This window comes from Lonchura striata, chromosome 25, assembly GCF_050655825.1.
Source record: "Lonchura striata isolate lonStrDom1 chromosome 25, ASM5065582v1, whole genome shotgun sequence".
Classification (NCBI taxonomy): Eukaryota; Metazoa; Chordata; class Aves; order Passeriformes; family Estrildidae; genus Lonchura; species Lonchura striata.
This window is the reverse complement of record NC_140727.1, coordinates 1,126,774-1,141,915: the sequence shown is the minus strand read 5'-3', so window position 1 is coordinate 1,141,915 and position 15,142 is coordinate 1,126,774. Positions and strand designations below refer to the sequence as shown.

The 15,142-nt window shown below is 48.7% G+C and overlaps 1 long non-coding RNA gene across 1 annotated transcript; it reads left to right on the top strand.

Annotated features, from left to right (window-relative positions):
* Positions 1-85: 85 nt before the first annotated feature.
* LOC146765360 (uncharacterized) lies at positions 86-14,624 on the top strand. Its single transcript, XR_014950051.1, has 4 exons — positions 86-4,218; positions 4,371-6,984; positions 7,797-7,854; positions 8,360-14,624. It is a non-coding gene; the product is annotated as an uncharacterized LOC146765360 (long non-coding RNA).
* The last annotated feature ends 518 nt before the right edge of the window (positions 14,625-15,142 follow it).

The following is a 15,142-nucleotide window of genomic DNA, read 5'->3' as shown; positions in this document are numbered from 1 at the left end:
GTTCCGGGCGCGGCCAGCGGGGGCGCGGCGGCCGCGGGCGGCTGCGCTGCCGCCCCCGCAGCCGCAGGGGGCGCCGTGCGCGGGCCCCGCGCGGCAATGGCGGCTCGGCCGCGGGCAGCCCTGAGGGGACACAGACCGCCCCCGGCCCGCCGGCCGCGGAACAAAGGAGAATTAAGCGCGGCTGCAGAGGAGGAAAAGCGGAGTAGACAGCACCAAGGAGTGGCCGCGGCAACACGCTGCCGGCAGAGGGTCCGGCGGGAGCCGGTCCCGGTGGTTCGGCGCCACACGCGCTGGTTCTGCGCTCCCAGCGCTCAGGCCTGCCAGGAAAATTAACCCACAAACACCAGAGCTCTATGTCCGAAAAGGGGACGGAGGAATCCTCTAACTTTAGTCGGTTAAAGGGAAAGGTCGTGGGCATTTTCCATGGGGTCTCTCAAATTGCTGCAGAATGCAGCCTCCATTTTATCCTAATTTCCCGGCGGCATTTCCTTCTCTCTTTCCTCCTTGCCTGAGGTACTTGAGAGGCACAGACTTTCTGAAACGCCTGATACCTAAGACCCCTTTCTAATGTAAACCCCACCACCGCCTCTTTATATTTTCTTTACATCAATCAGTTGAATTCCTAGGGAATTTATAGTTCTTCCCATTGTTTCTTTAATCTCTCAGTATCCAGTTTTATTTATCAGCAGACCTACAGCTGGTTTGTAAAGACAAATCTCTCCCATTCACCAACCAGTGGAATCCTTCTATTGTTTCTTGTATCTCCCAGCGCTAGTTTTACCTACCAGCAGACCCACAGTTTGCTTGTAAGGACAAACGCCTCATTCCTTTCAGGCCGCAGGGAAAGAGGAAAACGGCTCCTTAGAAACACAGCCAAACCCAGCCAAACCTCCTTCACCTTTTTTTCTGGGCCATTCCAATGGAATGTTGCGACCTAGCTACATCTTTTGTTTCTTAATTACCCCATTTGTCTCTCGGCAACGCCGTTGTCCCCCATTGTCTTTCGATTTCTGGCCCATCCAGTTTTCAGTGATAATTACAGGGACCGAGGGCAGAGACCTTTTACGGTATCAGTGCCCAGAAAGGCTTCCACCTCCACATGGTTTTCTCTCTCAAATCGCTCTGCCCTACAAGGCTTTGTCTTCCCCTCTCACAGTTACTGGTCCCTTCTAGTTCCCAGGGTGCCAGCAGCTGGCAGGAAGAAAGGAAAATACAGCGAAGGTGTAGATTGGATGCATTAACCTCTGACAGTCAACACGAGGAAGGTGCTTTGCAGAGAAAGTCGAGTCTCTTCTTTATAAAAAGCTCTGAGTTTCTCAGGCCCAGGACAGGTGCTTGTGTCACCGTTTGGAAACTGAGAACAGCCTGCCCTGGCTGCAGCAAAGCCCGTGGAAGGGTGGGGTGGGAGAGACAAGCCCAGCCTATGGTTCAGTGATGTGGGTTTTTTTAGTTCTTTTATATTTTTTAAAGGCAGACACAGGTGTTCTGAGTGCAGCATTGCTAAAAGAATCATTAATGATGACGTTGATGTTATATTGGACTCTCATGACACTAATGAGATTCTGTAATTTTACATATTGGGTTTGGTTATGTGGAGGAACAGCTGATTCTACCCTGTTCCAGTCTACTCATTCCCATCTCCTCACTTTTCTTCCTGGGATGAAATACAGCAGTGTTCCTTAACCAGAGCTACCAGAGAGAGCAATGTGTCCCACACCGTGGTTCTATGGCCTCTCAAGGCTGGCTACTTTGAAACAGAGATTTTTGGAGTTCACTTAAGTTAACAAAATTATTTATTATTATTTACATTCTTTCCCAACTATTTCCTAGGCTTCTGCCTGGTTTCCGTTTTCTCTCTGACTGAACTGAGACTATCCACAGTTAACTAATAATTGATTGCTTGTCAACACAATGTTTAGTTTTTATAATGAAGAATATAGAAACTGACAAATAGCTTTTAGGAACATAAGACAATTCGGGCCTCCTCTGTTCTGAAACCAATTGAAGACAAGGAATGGGAGTTCTACCAAGAGTTCATTTGTCATATTTGCAGTGAAAAGGTAGAAAGGTCAGAACAACGAAGACTTCATTTACTTACTCATTTTGGGACCCATCCCATGAAAGGGACCACCGACCCATTTCAAGGAACAAACCACACATGATTAATAGCTTTTGAAATTATTAGCATACAAAGCAAGGAATGGGCTGTACCAAAATGATGAATATGTATTTGTATTTTGGGTAGTCAATACTTGTACGGATAAAAGGACTCTGTAATCACCTGGAGGCTGCAGTGTGTATTTGGGAGCTATCCCGCACGCTGCCCGGCGAATAAACACACACTTTCTAACTTTATACTGTCTGAGAGTTTTTGTCCGTCACAGTTGGATATTAGTACTAGATCAATATCCATATTTCTTTAATAATTCACCTAAGCCTACTGAGACTGACAGACAGTACTCAGATAAGCACCGAAAGACCAAAAGCACATGCACAGAAGAGTTCAAAAGTTCAACTATGAAGAAGACCACGATCTTCAGTCTCAAGAGACCACCAGGGACCCCCGCAGGACCACCACAGCAAGCCACGCGTGCCCAGAAGAGCGTGGGACTATTTAGCATGAGAGGCAAGGACAGGTTGGGCCAGGGGTTGAATATGCATAAAAAAGTTGTGCAATGTACTGCATACGGAACACCTTTGTGAATAAAGGTGTGGGTCAGACTGAGGCTCCGGGCACAAGTCTTGGAGAGCGAGCTCACTTGTGCTGAGCACTGACAATACATACCCACTTCATCACTTCATACCCACTTCATAAGTAATGGAGTCTATTTATTTATTCCACATATCGCTTCAACTTCAACTTCACCTCTGCCTCCATCACGTACCTGGCTCAGGAGGGTGCCCCAGTAGTGGTAAGTGGCTGATTTATGGGATCCCTGCAGATACACCTGGCGGCGCTCCTGGAGCTGCATGGCTGGGGATGATGCATGTCCGTGTGCTCTCCCCCTGCCCAGTTGTGGAGAGAGGAGGAGAGGTGGCAAAGCCTGTCTTTTCCCTGCCTTTTCCAGGCTGGCTTCACCAGTGCTCCCGGACAGGGAGGAATCCTGGCTCAGCGTGACTTCGACAGGAGGTTCTCCCCTCACTTTGTAAGTACTTTCAATTGGCAATGGAGAAGTGCACCACGGCAGCTGCAGCTCAGTGTGGTGGCTTCCTGCTCACCCAGGCCTGGCAGGCAGAACGAGTGAGTGGCCCAGGCACAGTGACATGCTCCCCTGTGTTCCGGGTTGAGAGCAAAACCAGTGAGAGACTCTAAGTCAGAAATACAATTTATTAGGAAAAGGGAAAAAAAGAAAACAAAACACATGCAATAATACAAAAGAAGAACTACTGACAGAATACAACCTGATACTCTGTTCATCAGGGTGTTGGTAGCAGTCCAAACTGGAACAGCTGCAGTCCTCCTGGAGTGGCAGATGTGGTTCTGTCGGAGGGAGAAGTGATCCTGTAGAAGGGTGTATTCTCCTTTGAAGATCTAGTGGAAAAACCCAGCTGTTCCTCTTGGGAATCCAGTGGAAAAGGCTGAGTCTGGTGTTCCAAAAACTCAGATTATATCCAGTTAGGAATGCTTGGCTCCTCCCTCAGGGCAGAGCATCTCACAATTCGATGCTGTAACTTTTATCAGTCACCAGTAACATTCAATAGGGCATTAACAGCAGATGTCTCTCCTGGGGGAGGATTGGTTTGTGGAAGAGATAAAGAAAACTGCCCAATTAACAGGAGATAATTACCACACCTCTAACAGATGGTAAATAGAATACACATTGCCTTGCAATCTAGGACACTCTGCCACGGTCCCTGTCCCAAGAATGGCAAAGGGGCAGCGTCCCTGGGTGTGGGGGGTCTGCAGGACCAGCCCCTGGAGCCAGGGGATGTCCTGGAGCAGTGCTGGCAGAGCCAAAGCCACGGCCAAGGGCTTCCATAGCTGCCCCTGAGGGGAGCCCAGCACTGTCCCCTATTTGGGCAGGATGCTCTGAGGGCCAAGAGGAACCAAGAGGTCGCAGACCGGGAATGGCGGCGGCGGGAGCTGGAGAAGGCACGGAAGAAGGCTGAGCTGGCGCAGCAGCTGAAGCAGGACTGGCTGGAGCAGGTGGCCCAGAAGGAGCAGTACCTGGCCATGCAGGTGGAGCAGGACCGCCAGGAATTCCAGAGGGTGCTCAGGTGAGGCACACAGGACTGAGGGATGGCTGAGGCAGTGGCCAGGCGGCTCCCAGTCCCAGCTAGTGGCTCTGGAGACTCCGGTGCCAGCCCAGGTGCTGTGCCAGGTGTGGGGGGCTGTGGCAGGGTCCCTGAGCCAGCTCGCTCTCCTGCAGGGCCCATCAGGAGCAGCTGGAGCAGGAGAAGCTGGAGCAGGAGCAGAGGGATGGCCTGCAGCGTGTCCCAGGCAGTGAGCTCCAGTGGCAGATCCAGGAGCTCTGGCAGCAGCAGGAACAGCCAGCTCAGCAGGCTTGAGGAGGGCCATGGTAGAAGCAGGGGGTCCGGCAACACAACCAGCACCTCACCCAGTTCAGGTAGCAGAAGCTGCTGGAGTTCAGGTCAGGGGCTGCCAGTGCTGCTTCCCTGGGCTCCACAGCATCCCATCCTGGGCCACCTCCCAGGTCCCCTTGTATCCTCAACAAATCTGCTGAGAGGCCCTGGACACAGAGCCATTAGGATCCTGATGGATTCTTTCCTCTGTCAAGCCACAGGAATTCCCAAGAAGTGCTGTGCCCAAGTGAAACACAGAGTGGAGGGCCTGGAGCTGAGCCAGCGCAGCCCCCAACCAGGATAGCCCCAAAAGGAACCAGTTCCAATTTCCCAGTAACTTGGCGGTTCAGTTTCATTGACTGATTTTTCCAATAACAGAGGTTTCTGGAGCAGACAGTGTTTTCCATTCTACCCTTGCCTTGGGGCTGTGAGGAAGGAGCCAGGAGGACAGGGCAGAGTTGGAGAATGTTATAGATGAGTACATGATTGGTTCTTACAATTAAGGGGTAAACATTATATGTATGTTAAAAGAAGGAAGAAGGCTGAGCTGGCGCAGCAGCTGAAACAGGACTGGCTGGAGCAGGTGGCCCAGAAGGAGCAGTACCTGGCCATGCAGGTGGAGCAGGACCGCCAGGAATTCCAGAGGGTGCTCAGGTGAGGCACACGGGATGTTATGTATAGTAATGTTACTGCAGTGTAGAGTTATGTTCTTGCAATGTGTTTCCCCCCCAGCATGGGTTATCATGGGATGGTCTTGGTAATCCTGGTATTTGGGAAGGTTGGCTTGTTACTATGGTAACGCCTGACCTCCAATTAGAATTTAAGAAAATGACCTCTTCCACTGGACAGCAAGGAAGGAGTAGACTGACAAGGATCTAGGACAGGCGAGAGATATAAAAGGCAAAGCATCCATTTTGAAGATGAGCCAGCCACATTGTAGGCAGCCATAAGTAAGGTTCCCAGGTCTGTTTTTCCTTATTTAATCCTTTTGTTGTATTTTTGTTAAGGTTTAATAAACCTTTAACATATTTTAAATGAGCAGTCATCTCTCACAAGAAGCACTGAGGCTACTTGTCCCACCTGCCCCACTCTGGGGACAGAGGTTGTCCCTTGCCCTAGCCCTTGTCTATCCCCAGTGGGATGGATTTCTTGTGGGAGGCTGTGTCCTTGCAGGGTGTCCCCAGCCCAGGGTAGGGTCCTGACCAGCCCTGCTCTTCCACAGCCCCACCTTGTTACTGCACTGTCACGTCTGGACCGTTCTCAAGGACCAGAGCATGATGCAAACACATCACATCCACAGTGGTGGTACTGGTGGCTTCAGAGGGCCTTGTGAGAGATGCTACTCACTTCGAAAAATTCAGAAAGGTTTATTAAACCTTATCAAAAATACAACAGAAGACTGAATAAAGAAAATATTACATCGCCAGGAGCCATAAAAAAAGGATCTTCCCCACCATGTGCTCACCCACACAATGGAGGTTTCGCCTTTTCACCCTTTAGCCCCTCCCAAAGTTCTGTCCATCGACTCCTTCTTCTCTGTCCTGTGGTGGAGTTTTACTTCTTTAAATCTTGATTGGAGGTCAGGTGCTGCCATAGTGACAAGCCAACCCTCCCAAATGTCCCAAACCCAGGCTACCCCCAATAACAACACAATGGGTAAAACATAACTATAAATCTATAAAACTTCTCCTAACATACATACATGATTCTGTCTGTGAATTGTGAGAGTCAGTCATTGCATTACTCATCTATCAGCCTAAAGCCATGGGGTCCCACAGAAGCACCTCAGATTAATTTTTATCCATGCACCACAATGTCACCCCTCATGTACACATTCAATTCTGCTTCTCCCTCTCTTCTCCCCCTCTGCTACACAAAAGCAGCACAGAAACACTTGGGTACACACTTCCATCCACAGGGATTGCACATAGAGCTGCCACATTAACAAACAGCATTTTTCACACCCAGATTGCCCAGGGACTTTCTAAAACTCAATACTTCACAGGTAAGGCTTGTACTGCCCACAACCTACAGCATCCCATGCCATTTAACCAAGTGCCTCTGTGATTTTTTTCATTAGGCTCATTCCCCATGGGAGAAACAATGCTCACTTTTAAAATTTCAAAGGTTTATTAAACCTTAACAAAACACAACAAAAGACTGAATAAGGAAAAATTACAGTGCTGGGAGCTTTTTATAGCCCTGGAGCTTCTGAAAATCTGTCAGTTAACTCCTTCTTTGTGCTACATTGGTGGAGATCACTTCCTTACATCTTGATTGGAAGTCAGATGTTGCCACAGTAACAAGCACACCCTCCCCGCAAATGTCCTGGTTACCAAGGCTGTCCAGTGACAACGTGATATTATTAAAGAAACATTATAAAGAAATCCTGCCAGTACTATGCAGACAGCAATGCATGTCCTTTCCTAAAGCATCTGCTTCACAAAATTGCCTGTGAAGGTATCAGGGCTTTTTGTTTGGTTTTTTGTTGTTGGGTTTGGTTTTTTAAGCAAAGTCCCCTGTAATTAACCATTGAGGTGGGGTTATTTTAACAAATTGCTGATTTGAAACAGCTGCTATTTTTCAAAGTAAAGAGTTTATTTAGAATATTTTTCAAAGTAAAGCAATTCTGAAGAAATTTGTCAACTAATTAATATTTTAAATAAAATTATTAGGGCAAGGAAATACAAATTAATTTTCATATTGACAGCTATGTTAAGAGTAATAGTGGGTAAAAGTGGAAACTTCACTGGAAAATTGTTCTAAATGATTGTCTTGATTTGAAAGATAGGTGTCTGACGAGGAAGGCAGGAATCTGCCTTGGAATGCAGAATATGACTCCCTTCCCTCCCCATTATTATAACTTTGAAATCAAAGGGCTTTCAGGCAAAGATATGGAAAGAGGAACAACAGTTCTTTACTGGTATGCATGTGAATAACAAGGCAAACAAACAACAGCAGTGTTATAGATAGGTAATGCGATGGCTGAGTTTCACAATTAAGATATTAATATTATGTGTATATTAAGAGAAGTTTTATTGATGTCTAGTGATAGTTTTCTCCTCGAGCCAGCTTATGAGCTCTCAGAGAGCCCATCACACCCCAGATAACCCAGCTACCTCGAATAGCATAAAATGGATGGCTTCTGAGGCAGTGTTGGAAACAGAAGTTTTAATGAAAGGCAAAAAAACTGAGCCAGGGGCAAGAAGTTCTTGCTCCTGCTAAAGCATCTCACAAAAGTGATTTTTTCCTTTGTTCTCTTCTTTTTCTAGTGAATTACCTATGCAGGACATTTTGGCCTCTGTCCAGTTGGGTAGTCCCAAGTTTGAGGTAAAGTCCCAAAGGTCCTATGAGGTGTCTTTTTACCAAATTGAGGAGGGAAACTTCTGGGCTTTTTTCCTTTTTAAGGTGACAAAGGATAATTTGGTCACTCTGTCAACAGGGGGCATATTCCTACAGTATAGTTATTGTGATATGTTCTTCCCATAGTCCTCTTTCCCCCTGCCCCTTGTATCCTTGTCGCTGGACTGCTTTGGTAGCAGGGGAAATTGGGGAGAGGGCAGGCTTGTTATTGTGGCAGCACCTGACCTCAAATCGAGATGTAAGGAAGTGATCTTCACCAATGGATGGCAAAGAGGAGCTGACTGACAGACTTTGGGAGGGACCAGGGTTACCTGATGCAACACCAAAGGTGTAAAAGGTAGAGCAGTTATTTTGTGAATGGGCACATGGCAGTTTAGTTTCATGCTTTTTTTCCTTATTCATTCCTTTGTTGTATTTTGTTAAGGTTTAATAAACCTTTGAAAATTTTAAAAGTGAGCTCTGTTTCTCACAGCAGCAACAACAAACAAAAAGGAAGACTGAAAGAGAAAACCCGATGAAGTCTCTGCCTGCTCTTGAAGCCATCTCCCCTGTGCTGCAGCTCCGGGCACAGCCAGCACGGACTCAGTGGCTCCGGGCGGGCAGGGTGGGTGCCTCAGGTTGGAAATGGGTGTGTGTTCTGTTCCTGTCTCTGGAGCAGTTATCTTCAGTTAACTGGGCAGATTTTTTACCTCTTTGTCCCAGATTGAGAAGCAGGATGTTTTCTATTGCCATCTGTGTAGCAGTTGTCCTCTGGGCAGTTTTCCTTATCTCCTGTTAATGGGCCCATCAATGTTTCTCCACGTGGCTCAGAGATAATTCCCTCCAGAGCCATTTCTGTTTAACAGGGGATCAAGGACCCACTGCATGGCTCAGGATGACATCAGCCCATGGTGAGATGCTCTGCTCAGGGGGAGGAGCTGAGCATTCCCACTTAGATATATCCTGGGATTTTTAGACAGAGGCGCAGCCTTCCCACAAGTTTCCAAGAGGACACAGCTGGGGTTTTCCACTGGACTGATTACACCTTTTCTACAGGGCCACTGTACAAACAGAAACCACATCTGCCACTCCAGGAGGACTGCAGCCACTCCGATTTGGACTGCTACCAACACGCTGGCCAGAGGGGTGTCAGGTTGTAGTCTGACTTTGTTGATCGTCTTCCTTTTGAATTATTGCATGTATTTTGTTTCTTTTCCCTTTTCCCAATAAATTGTATTTCTGACTTGGAGTCTCTCACTGGTTTTGCTTTCAAACCAGAGCACTTCCACAAACAATCCTCGCCCCGAGGAAATATCTTCTGTTCATGGGCATTGAGTCTCACTGAATGACTGATAAAATTATATCATCCCATTGGGAAAAGCTTTGCCCAGAGGGAGGAGCGAAGCATTCCTAACTAGTTATAATCAGAGATCTGGCAGACCACAGCAGCCTTTTCCCACTGGATTCCCAAAAGAGCAGCTGTCTTCTCTACTGGATTTCCAGAGGAAGATCAAGCCTGGATCATCATCACTGGACCTTCAGAGGAAAAGACGCTTCTACAGGATCACTGCTCCAACAGAACCACACCTGTCACTCCAGGAGGACTGCAGCCACCATTTAATGGGACTGCTGCCACCACCCTGACCCACAGTGTGTCAGATCATATTCTGCCTCAGTCAGTATTTTTTTTTCATTTGTACTATTACATTTGTATTTTTAGTTTTCCTAGTAAAGAACTGTTATTCCTATTCCTATGTTTCTGCCTGTGATCCTTTTAATTTCAAAATTATAACAATTTGGAGGTTGGGGGTTTACATTTTCCATTTCAGGGGATGTTCCTACCTTCCTTAAGCAGACACCTGTGTTTTTCAAACCAAGACAAGGTTATTTGAATTTCCGAGCTTGGATAGCCGATTGGTGGGATCTCTGCACCGCCCAACTCTCTGCCAGTGATGTGTCTGCATTTAGGATTGAATCAGGTTGGCTGAAGTCTCTGTTTGGGTTTGAATCTAACTTATCCCTGCCTTATCCAGGGACTTGTTTAACTTCTAGGCTGGTTGAGTTTGGGGGTCCAGTATGGCCGATTTATCTGGCAGCTGCAGACCAGCTGCAACCATGAGAGACAGCTCTGCTTGTCAACTCTGATTTCCTTTTATGACACAGTAACCCACCTAGCTAATCAAGAGAAGCCAGTTGTAATCTTTTGGGATTTCAGCAAAGCTTTGGATACCATCTCTCTTTCTGGACAAACTGTCCAGGACATGGCTGGAAAAACACTTCATGTGGTGGGTCAGCAGCTGGCTCACATGCCAGGTGTGAAGGGTGGCAGTGAATGGTGTGACATCGTACTGGCACCAGGCGCTAGTGGGGTTCCAGGACTCTGTCTTAAGCCCAGCACTCTTGAACATTTACGACTTGGATGTGGAAGGGACACTCAGTTTGCAGATGATACAAAATAGGGAGGAGCTGTCCACTCCTTGAAAAGCAGAGTGGCCTGGACAAATTAGAGGGCCGAGTAATCACCGACGGTATGAAATCTAATAAAGGCAAGTGCCAGATCCCACCCCTGGAACCGGGCAACCCTACTTGTGTGTATAGACTGGAGAATGAGAGGCTGAGAGCAGCTGCAGAAAGGGACCTGGGTTGGATCTGCAGGTTGTCCCTGGCAGGTTGGATCTGAGTCAGCGGTGCCCTGGCAGCCAGGAGGGCCAACCATGTCCAGAGGGGCACCAGGCTGGCTGGGCAAGGGAGGGGACTGTCCTGCTCTGCTCTGCACTGTGGCAGCCTCACCTCCAGTCCTAGGGCAGTTTTGGGCATCCCAGCATAAAAAAGGCATTGAGTTATTGGGCAGTGTCTGAAGGAGGGACATGAATATGGTGAAGAGCCTTGAGGGAAAGCATTATAAGGACCAGCTGAGGTCACTTCGTTTGTTCAGCCTGGAGAAAAGGAGACCAAGAGGAGACTCATTGGCATCTGCAGCTTCTTCCCAAGGGCAAGCAGTGGGGCAGTCCCCCAATCCCATTTCTTCTAATGCCCTTCCCCAATTCCTGTCGCCTCCCTGCCCCCCTCCCACTTTCCCCTTTTCCTTTCCATTGTCCTATTACCCCTTTTTTATGTTCCCAGAAATTTCTACCACCTTTTTCCCCTCTCCATGGCCTCCCTCCACTGGTCCCTTTCCCCAGAGTTCCTTCATAATACCTGAGGGAGTGTGATTGTGAGGGAAAGAAAGGAAAGTTTCCCTAAAGTAACCATCTTTTTCTTAAAAAGAAAGAAACAGAAGGGAACCCAGCAGTTTCCAGCAGGCACACCACCACCTATGCTATGCCATACAGAGTCTGTCACAACCAACAACACTGCCCCAGGTGGCAGAGAACCAGTCCCTGCAGAAGGAACCTCCTCCTGACTCAGTTTCCTAATAAACCGTACTAAGAAAACCCCGCATCCCTCCTGCCAGGTCTAAGAAAATCTTAAGGTATGAAGATGGGGTCTCCCTTACCCTGGCAGATGAAGTTTGGACATTGGGGATTCAGAATTGTTTACATTTTGAAAATTGTCTTATAGGCCCTTTTAATTGTTTTTGTCATTTTGTGTTGATTCAGTTTATCTTTCAGAGAAGCTTTCTTAATAATATTGAAAGGGGGACTTATAGAGACCTGGGGGGCATTTCCCCGGTTTAGGGACACCCCATTTGCTCCTTTCCCCATTCCTATGTCTGTTCCTATGTCCCTGAGCCACTCCCTCCCTATTCCCTGATTTGCCCTCCTCTTTGTCCTGCCCTGAGAGCAGGTTCACCCCCTGACCCCTCCGGAGGGGGCAGTCAGAGCTGACACTTGTGTGTGCTGGGGGAACTCTGAACATCTCACAGCATGGCTGAATTAAACATCTGTGGATATTATGCAAAGGCCCTTTCTGCTTCTTTACCCTGGACTTTACTAGCATTAGTCCAGGCTGCTGCACTCCCTGTCTGCAGGAGGTCCTGAGCCAGGCCCAGAGCATGGAGCAGTGCAAGGCTGAGCTGCAGGAACAGATGGGGCAGTGAAAGAAAGGGAGGAAGAACTTCAGTGAAAGAAAGGGAGGAAGAACTTTGGGAGTGGAAGCAGAAGCTGCTGCAGTGGCTGAGGATTATGAGGATGGAGCAGGCAAAAAGAGCTGAGGGAACTGAACGTGGCAAGGCCAGCGCTCCCTGCTGTCACCTGGCACCTGCCTGAGCCTCACTAATTCCTTGCTACTTTCAGGCTCTTCCTCTCCTTCCCTTCCCCTTTCTGCTCCCTGCATCCAGTCTGGCTTGGAGGCCAGAGAATCCTCTTGTCCCCACAGCTGCTCCTCAGTGCCAAAGGCTCCCTCTTCTCCATGGAGGCATCCAGCATTTCTCCTTTTCCAGCTCCACCAGCCCTGACCATGCCTGTATTTCTGCTCTCAGGAGCAGGGTGGAGACAGAGGGAGCCCTTTGGCTCTCGAATTCCCAGCGCCAGGCAGGAGGTCATAGACCAGGCAGAGCAGAAGGCTGTGGAGCAGACCCTGAGGGCTAAGGAGCAGTACCAGGAGGCCCAGAGGCAGATGGAGCACCTGGAGCAGCTGAAGATGGAATATAAGAAGGTGTAAGAAGTGAACAGGGTAGGTGGAGGAAGGTTTACGCCTGGTTGGAAAGGTGGGTCAGCCACATTTGGGGTGTGGAGACAGCAGCTGGCAGGATCAGAGTTCTGCTCCCTGGGAGGAAAATGCAGGGTGGTCTGCTCTCTTGAGGGAAGAAGGCAGAGGCCTCCCTGGTTCTGGCAGCTGAAAGTGGGGTTCTCTGAGATTTGGGATGATTGAGGAGCAGGTCTCTGCTGCCCTGGGGCATTCAGGCAGGGGTTTCCACTCAGCTGAGGCTGACGGTGTTGCATGGGATGATGCAGATGGGGTTTCCTTCTGTCCTGTGTCAGGAAAATTAATCCACAGTGTCAGAGGTTTGTGTCCAAAAATGAGACAGAAGAGTCCGGTAACTTTATTTGAACAAAGGGAGAGGCCATGGGGCATTTCTCTTGAACTGCTGGAGGACACAGCCTCCTTTTTATCCTCCTTCCTGGCTGCATTTCCCCTTATTTCCCCATTGGCTGAAACACTTGAGAGTCACAGACTTCTGAATTGGCCTTGGGTGAGCAACAGTCTATGTCAATTGGTGGAATTCCTCTGGAATTTATGGTTCCACCCATTGCTTCTTTCACCTACCTTTATCTGGTTTTATCTACCAGCAGGCCCACACATCCCACTCATTCCTTTCAGCTGATAGCACGGTCTGCCCAGTCTCGGACAAAGGAAGCTGGAACATGTGCTGTCCTGGGGGATGGAGACAGGGTCTCTGCTGCCCTGAGGAACAGAGGTGAAGGTCCCCCTGGTGCTGGCAGAGGGAGGTAGGGGTCTCTACAGTCTTGGGCAATTGAGGCGAGAGTCTTTGCTGTCCTGTAAGATGAAGTCTTTGCTGTCCATCTTGGTGGATAAAGGCAAAGGTCACAGCTTTTCTGAGGAATGAGGGTGTGAGAAATGCTACTCACTTTTAAAAAAATTAAGAGGTTTATTAAAACCTTATCAAAAATACAACAGAAGACTGAATAGAGAAAATATTACATCGCCAGGAGCCATAAAAAAAGGATCTTCCCCACCATGTGCTCACCCACACAATGGAGGTTTCGCCTTTTCACCCTTTAGCCCCTCCCAAAGTTCTGTCCATCGACTCCTTCCTCTCTGTCCTGTGGTGGAGTTTTACTTCTTTAAATCTTGATTGGAGGTCAGGTGCTGCCATAGTGACAAGCCAACCCTCCCAAATGTCCCAAACCCAGGCTACCCCCAATAACAACACAATGGGTAAAACATAACTATAAATCTATAAAACTTCTCCTAACATACACACATGATTCTGTCTGTTAATTGTGAGAGTCAGTCATTGCATTACTCATCTATCACAAGGGTGAGGCCTCCCGTGACACAGCAGATGAAGGTGGTGGTCTGTGCTTCACTGGGGGACACCCGTTTCAGGACTGGGAGCAGAAACAGGAATGACAAGGGCAGATGCAAACAAGGAGTGTTATAAATGAAAATTTGTCCAGCCAAATTAATATGAAAAAAAAAATATATTATTTTGCAATCAAATTCTATCTAGCCAGCCACAAGGAAAGAACAGAGCCGAGCCCGGGGTCGGCACCAGAAGTCAGCCTCAGCAGAGGTTTTCCCCTATGCCCACACCTCCATCCTGGCACCAGCGGTTTTTATAGGGAAAATTCCTCCTGAGGCCAAGATTGCGGCAGTCAGTCTTTTCTTCCATTCAGAGTCCATAGGTTAATAAGATTTTCTTTTTTGGTGATGAAGAAGAACAATTCAGTGTCAGGAGTTGGTGAATCCCTTGATGAAATTTATGGGAAGGCTGCAGTCAGATGTATCTGCCTGAGGATTTCCATGATTTTCATCTCGGGTCTTTCACCCGACTATGAGTGGCTGGGGTCCCCCGTATCTCTCCACACATCTCCCATCTCCTGGCCGAGCCGCATCTTTTTACGTGTAAATCAGGTTTCAACATACACCAGGTTTCACCTGCGAGGGTGGGGGAAGTCCTAATACAAATGTGTACACTCCAACAAATATTCAATATCACATATATCATATTAGAAATGGTGTGATTTATATCTACTACACATAACAGGGATTAAGCACAGCAAGGATGAGCAGCAGAAGTTTGAGGAGCAGGGCTGGCCCCAGCGGGGCCCGGGGGCTGCGGGGGGCGAGCGCCCGGCCACGAGGGAGCCCCGATGGTGGCCGGGCAGGAGCCCAGCCCTGCCCTTGCCCAGAGACTGCGGCGGCCGGGCCCGCAGCGCTCACCGAGGTCTGGCACCGGGCACGGGGCACAGACCCAGCCCAAAGCGTGAGGAAAACCCAGCAGCCCCTCATGGCACCGGCCTGTGCCCGCTCCAGTGAAACACCGACACATCCCAGTTAAGCTCGGCTGTGGAGACCCCGTTGTCATCCCCCAGGACACCAAAGAGTCCCTTCTTCAGCCCCCAGGACAGCATAGCCTCCTGCCACCTTTTGCCAGGACAAAGGAGACAGACCCTCATCGTCACCCCCACAGCAGCACAGACCTTCATCCCTCAGAGCAGCAGAGACCCCTGCCTTCATGTCCCAGGAGAGCAGAAAATCCATCATCAAGTGCCCAGGGCAGAGGAGAGCCCTTATCTTTATCCACCAGGACAGGCGATACCCTCACCTGCACCATCCCTTCACCCTCAGTTCAGTGGAGGCTCCCACC